Raw genomic sequence first — 6,698 nt, 5'->3', positions numbered from 1 at the left:
GGGGGAGCCGGCACACGGAGCTCATTAGTGAGCTCCAGCCGGCTCCCTCCGCGGACGACGCAGCAGCAAATGAGAGTCTGTCTGACTCTCATTGGCTGGCTGCTAATACACACACACAGACGCCGCTGGCGGCTGTGTGTTTGGACATGGTGTAGGGCAGACTGCTATCACTGCGGTCTGCCCTACACTTGTGGGGCCGGGGGACTTGTCCACCCCTTGGCTACTGGTGGCACTGCCGGATGGCGCCCCCCCTTTGGTCGGCGCCCCCCCCTTTGGTCAGCGCCCCTGGCGAGTGCCATCCTGGCCAATGGGTAGATACGCCCCTGAGGGTACATGTGCAGGGTCAACGTTTCAGTCATAACAAGACCTATATCAAGACCAATGCTCAGCAGTCAAAGTCACAAACCAGACTGACCATCCAAGCAGGACTATGCGTACCATACCATGACCACTCCCACCTAATTGATTAACAATTACCAGCCCAACACAGTTATACCACTTTTACACCTAAATTCTGGGTTTGAACTGGAGGTTGGAACAGGGTTCCAAACCGGATCATACCCAGAATTTAGCCGACACCGACCCAGGATTTTCCTGAGTCGGCACCGTTCACACCAGAGCTGGGTCTGCAGTGACCCGGCTCTTCCTGTGTGGAAGTGGACGCTTGGAGATGACTTCATCTCCAAGCTACACTGAAGCCGGCCAATCGGCCAGCATGCGGCACGCTCCAGGTTATTGTGACCCGGAAAGCGTAATTTACAAAGGGGTTTCACGGGTTATTCTGTGTTAAACCCGGCAATTCCCTAGGTTGGAAATGTTGGGTCACTCAACCCAGGAATCCAACCCTGTTCCCTTTTACACCAAGGAGCTACCCGGGTTAACCCTGCAATAACACGGGTTTTAGCTCTGGTGTAAAAGGTATCAGTAACCTCATCAAGTGTGTGCATAGAAACAGCAGCAGTGAATCCATATAACAGTGCAGCATGTCATCATTACAAAGAGATGGTATAGGCAGCGTTGCTTACCACAGAATACCGTGCTGCAGACAATGTATGTCAGCGTTCCGCATACCCGGAAATACTGCTCAGCTGATCGCAGTAAGCCTTTGGCAGTGACTTTAGCATATATCATTATGCATCCGAATAGACTCCATTATCAGTGGCAGAGCATATGCCAAATGTACAAAAACACGTTACGCAGAGCTAAATGATCACCAATATCCGCACCATGGACTAAACCCCACAAGCACTCCATACTAGTGGAACGCATAGCTGGAAGTTTCAGTCCCGGGGTGCCGATCAGCCAATATTGAAGCAGCATTATCGGATCCAGCGCTGTGCATTCACCTGCATTCCAACCTACATGGAGCGCACAACATCCACGCCCCCGATCATGTGATAGCAGTGACTATGTAATCAAAAGTCTTTAAAGGCACACTATGTTGGTACTAAATTAATATATCCAACCATCAATCTAAATTTCGGTGCTGGCAGCTAAAATAATAAACCATACTAAAATTCAATGTAGGTGTTCACGGTATCGCACCCATAGTCCCACCACATAGGTATCACAAAAGCAGAATATTATATTATACAAACACTTCATATACAGTATAGATACTCAAATATAAGCCAATCATGTTCAAAAATTAAAGAAACACCTATATCGTGAAAAAATGTATACAAATAAAAATAAAGATCAAACGGCTGACAAAAAAAATATTCAATGGATGAACCAACAGGTTAGAGTAGACATCCCTTAAAGAGAAATACTGAAAGAGTTCTGTTCATTTAGTACTTTGGGCGACAAGGTGTCCAAAAAGTGTATCCAGTTAGCCTCCCTTTTTAGGAGATGTGCACCATGATTACCTCCCCTGGCGGGAGGAGGGATCCAGTCTATAATCCTATATCTAAGGGTGGATAATTGATGTTTCCTTTGTAAGAAATGAGCCACTACGGGCTTGTCCGTTTTATTACTAGCAAATGCCTAAACGTATGGATTATCTATGTTGGTTCATCCTATCCCTGAATGTCCTCACCGTCTTACCGACATACATCAAACCACAGGGACACACCAAAAAGTAGACTACATGGTCCAGCAAGCATGTTAGAATGTGCCTCAAGGGGATCCTAGTGGGGATGACAAAAATATTTCCCTGTGATCAGCGACCTGTATGTTATGCAACTCAAGCATTTAAAGCAGCCATCCAGTGTCAGAAGCTGGGGTTGGTTTTATATCAGGTCTTAATAACAGGTCTTTGAGGTTACGTCCTCTCTGTACGCTGAGCAATGGTGGTTTATCGTGCACCTTCTTGAATTTAGGATCGGTACGATGCCATTTAAGTACAGATGGCAATGTTTTTGATAATCCTTTAGAAGCCATGACAGGCCCATTCTGGGGACAACCTTGCATAGAGAAATACCAAAACAACTAGAAAAACAGCCTCCTGAGAAAAGTAAATAGACAAGACAATACACCAGGAACTGTGTGTGTTTTTGCATGTAAAGGGAGAGACCCCACATGTGGACAGGTGTAGCTGTGACAATTGTAATATGGCCCAGACACTTCAATTTGACTGAATGAACAATGGTAAGAAATCTGCTCTTTTAAACTCACTATCAGACAGTTTGGCACCAGCACACAGATGGGGGTCTCCACCCTGTATGAGAGTGAATCTCATTACTAATAACACATTGCATTGCAGTTAAATATGTTAGTAAGGAATGATATATGTATATATATATATATATATATAATCCATCATAAATAGAACACATGCATGAACACTGCACATTACGCATAGTTGCGCTGTTAACATGATGCACATTAGCGAATGCACAATATCCTGCATGCGAACGCTGTTTATTAGCTGCATGCGTGCACATCTGCCCCAAATCAGATAAACCTAACTAGCGTCTTTTCCCAAACCCCTAATACTTACACAATGCACACTCACATAAAAGCTTCCATAGCTTTAAAGTATAAGATTCAAGTTTTATCCATATATTACAAATGCTGTGAAATAAAGGCTATTTGGTATCTAAGGTTTAATACATGATAAGTAAGCCGTGTTTGATGTTATACTGATCTGCACTTTCTCATCAGCTTTCCGGTATCATCGGTGTGAAGATCGCAACATGCATTCTCAACTTATGGACCGTAGAGATATAAAGCACCAAAATGTATTTTGTGAAACTAACAGCTTAGATTTGCATACAGGGAGAATAGAGGAGACAATAGGCTGTCGGAGGCTGATCTGTGTCTATTTGAATCAACCTGTTAAATATCCTGTAACAGAAGCACCGTGATGGAGAACCAATGGGATCAGCAACAAACCTCTCTATTGTGTTGTCTATTTCTGTAAGGGTATAAATATGTGTGTTGTGACCCCCTTCTGGAGTCTTCTTGCTGATTGCTGATTGACAGAGGTTTCTTGCTGATGCCTGTATCTGGTCCAGAGAGCGTGCGTATGTATAACTATATCTTGGGTCTGTATAATTCTTTGCGCTAAATTGTACGTAGATCACAGCGTGTAACTGACTGTACTTTACTTGAATAATACTTTGTGCTTTGGAAACACATTTTCAAGGTCTAAAGTCTTTATTTTACTGTATGACTGCGTGCGCAAATAGCGTCAATATTAGAAGGTATAGGCAGGCTTTTAGAAGGTATAGGTAGGAGCGCATAGAGGTTTAAATTCAGTATCCTTACTGCGATCAAGTTGCCCTTCAGTGTGGGTCCTAACACTAATTGTGTTGGGCTGGTAATTGTTAATCAATTAGGTGGGAGTGGTCATGGTATGGTACGAATAGTCCTGCTTGGATGGTCAGTCTGGTTTGTGACTTTGACTGCTGAGCATTGGTCTTGATAAAGGTCTTGTTATGGACTGAAACGTAGACCCTGCACATGTACCCTGTTAATATGCTGTGAGTAAACACTATTGCTTCTAACAAGTCTGGTGAGTGCGGCCAATTTTTTATAATATATATATATATATACTGCATATATAAAGTAAAAATTTAGAAGTGGGGGTCTGAAATTTGAAAACACTCTACTCCAAATTTACGGGGTGGTCAGCTGGCCTTGCGCAGCAGGGAAGTGCTGGGCTGGAGAGGTGCTGCCTTCTCTATTTGCCGGGCATCCGCTAAGATATTGTTACCATAAGATTGTGCAACTGTGTGGCATAATTGGAATTGGGGGTACTATTGTGTGGCTAGGGCCCTCTCTTGTCACACCACACCCCTGTTTTGCAATGTGCACCTCAGGCACACACTGTCCCTTTGTAAAAAGTATGCGTGGGGGGGGGTTGCAAATTTATAGTTTGCAAGACACTGCTGAACACCCTAGCACTGGCCCTGTTCCTACCCCCAGAAACTTTAGGGATTTTGATAGTAGGAGTTTCATTTTAGATGCTCTCCTTTGTGTCTGATCACCTGCATCTCTCTCTCCTTTTTGAGTCATTTAGTTTTTTTATAGGAAATTTTTCTACATGTTATAAACAGAACAAAGAGAAAATACATATAAAATTACAAAAGACGTGAGCATTGCCAGTAAAAAGCACATAATTAAATAACAAAATATGCGGACAAAGGAATATCATTAATAATCTAAGCCTGGAATCACAGATATAGCATATAAACAACTCGGACATGGAGGTAAAGGGAGACAACCAAATGAAAGGATGTAAATATTCAATACCAAGAAGATTATTTACTGGCGTTGGGATATGCTATTATTCCTAGCAGCTAAGAATAAAATGTGGTCGTCAAACCCTTACCACATAAATGATTAGGAGGTACATAAATGATACATGGTATTTAAAAGGTAATTTACCAAATACTTTTAATAAAAAATAATAATACACGTATAAAAAAGAATGACATTAAAACAATTCTGAAACGAGCAAATGCCTAACCCACATAATGCCCGCACAATTGTGCCTGTTCCTATTTATACTTCTGGATGTATATTAACACCAATTAGGTAGACAATGACCACCACTCTCATTTGGAGAGACACAGGGACTGTCCAGTTGATGTACAGTATATTAACCAGTTTCCTTCACCGATAGAGGAGTTCCTTTAGGCGTGTAGTCCATATATAACATTTAGGAATCCTCAAAGTGAACGGTGTATGGGTCCAAAACCAGGCAGATGAACATAGTCCCAGGGGCACTGTAAGTCTTTGTGGTGTATCCGGCAAGCTGTTTCAGGCTTTTGCAGGTAAGGGTGACAATTTTGTAAAGTCACTTGTGGGTAGGCTGGGTCACCGACGCGTTTCGCTGTCTTAGTGTGGCAGCTTGTCCAAAGGTGGTCTATGAAAAAGTTGCCACACCAAGGCAGCGAAACGCATCAGCTGACACAGCCAACCCACAAGTGACTTTACAAAATTTACTTTGAGGATTCCTAAATGTTATATATGGACTACACTCACAAAGGAAGACTACTCTATCGGTGAAGGAAACTGGTGAATATATATATATATATATAAATGTGTCTCTCCAAATGAAAGTGGTATTCATTGTCTACCTAATTGGTGTTAATATACATCCAAAAGTATAAATAGGAACAGGCACAATTGTGCGGGCATTATGTGGGTTAGGCATTTGCTCGTTTCAGAATTGTTTTAATGTCATTCTTTTTTTATATAAGCGTATTATTATTTTTTATTAAAAGTATTTGGTAAATAACTTTTTAATACCGGGTATCATCTTCTATCTTTTATCATAGCGCTATTTATGTACTTTCTTAGCAAATGAAAGGAGAGTAAAAGGGCATAGGAAAGAAACACCTGTACAAGGGAGATTATAGATTACACGGGAGGATCTCCAACAGGTCTATGAAGATCCAAAGGAGAAACAGCCCATCTGTCACATAGCTTGTGAAATTTAGGAAGGGCCTTATAACTAGCCATACTTAAAACAAAGTAAACAAGAAGGGCTTGTTGTTGGGGCACTCTTTAAATTCAAATATACAGTATAAAAAATAACTTTGAATAATTTTCCTTAAAATTCTGCAGATCTCCTTGGAAAAACAAAATTGAGTGGATGTGGCGAAAATATTGAACAACATTTATAGATAGTCAGTCAGATTCCTACAGTATACCAATAAATTCAAAAATAACGTATTTATATATCTTACTGATTATGTAGAAAAATGGCTATCAGTATCCCTGCCATTCCCAGACTGTAAAGTATTATCATGTGAACAATATGCTGTGTTATTCACTTTGTCCCAATCCACCGCTTATCTAAGACTACCTACAGCACCTGGTATTCCTAGGCGGTCACCCATCCAAGTACTGACCAGGCCCAATACTGTATGGCTTCCAGGATCAGACGAGATTGGGCATATCCAGTATGGTATGGCTGTAGGTCTGATATTATTCTGAGAGAGTCTGGATGCCCTGGTGTATACACAGCAATATGTTTGAATAATACAAAATGAAAATAAGTATAGCACAAGCATACTTTATTTGTGTGGAAATAAATCTTAGTGCTTACTTGTCACATTTTTGTGACTATCATATGTGGGACTTATCTTAATTGTATCATTTTGATATAATTTACAGGGTAATTTCCAGTTACACTTTGTCACTGATATTTGACATTATATATAATCAGGGGCGTTTTAAGAGAGGAGGGGCCCCGTGTGCACTCCACGTGCGGGGCCCCCTCCTCTCTCCCTGGTGGCTGGCAG

General features: G+C 41.5%; 1 pseudogene; it reads right to left on the bottom strand.

The window, feature by feature from the left end:
- Positions 1–6,256: 6,256 nt before the first annotated feature.
- Positions 6,257–6,375, bottom strand: LOC148454479 (5S ribosomal RNA; annotated as a pseudogene).
- Positions 6,376–6,698: the final 323 nt, after the last annotated feature.

Source organism: Taudactylus pleione, unplaced genomic scaffold (genome assembly GCF_031769625.1).
Source record: "Taudactylus pleione unplaced genomic scaffold, aTauple2 ptg000990l, whole genome shotgun sequence".
NCBI lineage: Eukaryota > Metazoa > Chordata > Amphibia > Anura > Myobatrachidae > Taudactylus > Taudactylus pleione.
Note: the sequence above shows the minus strand (reverse complement) of the source record. Positions and strands in the feature narration are given on the sequence as shown.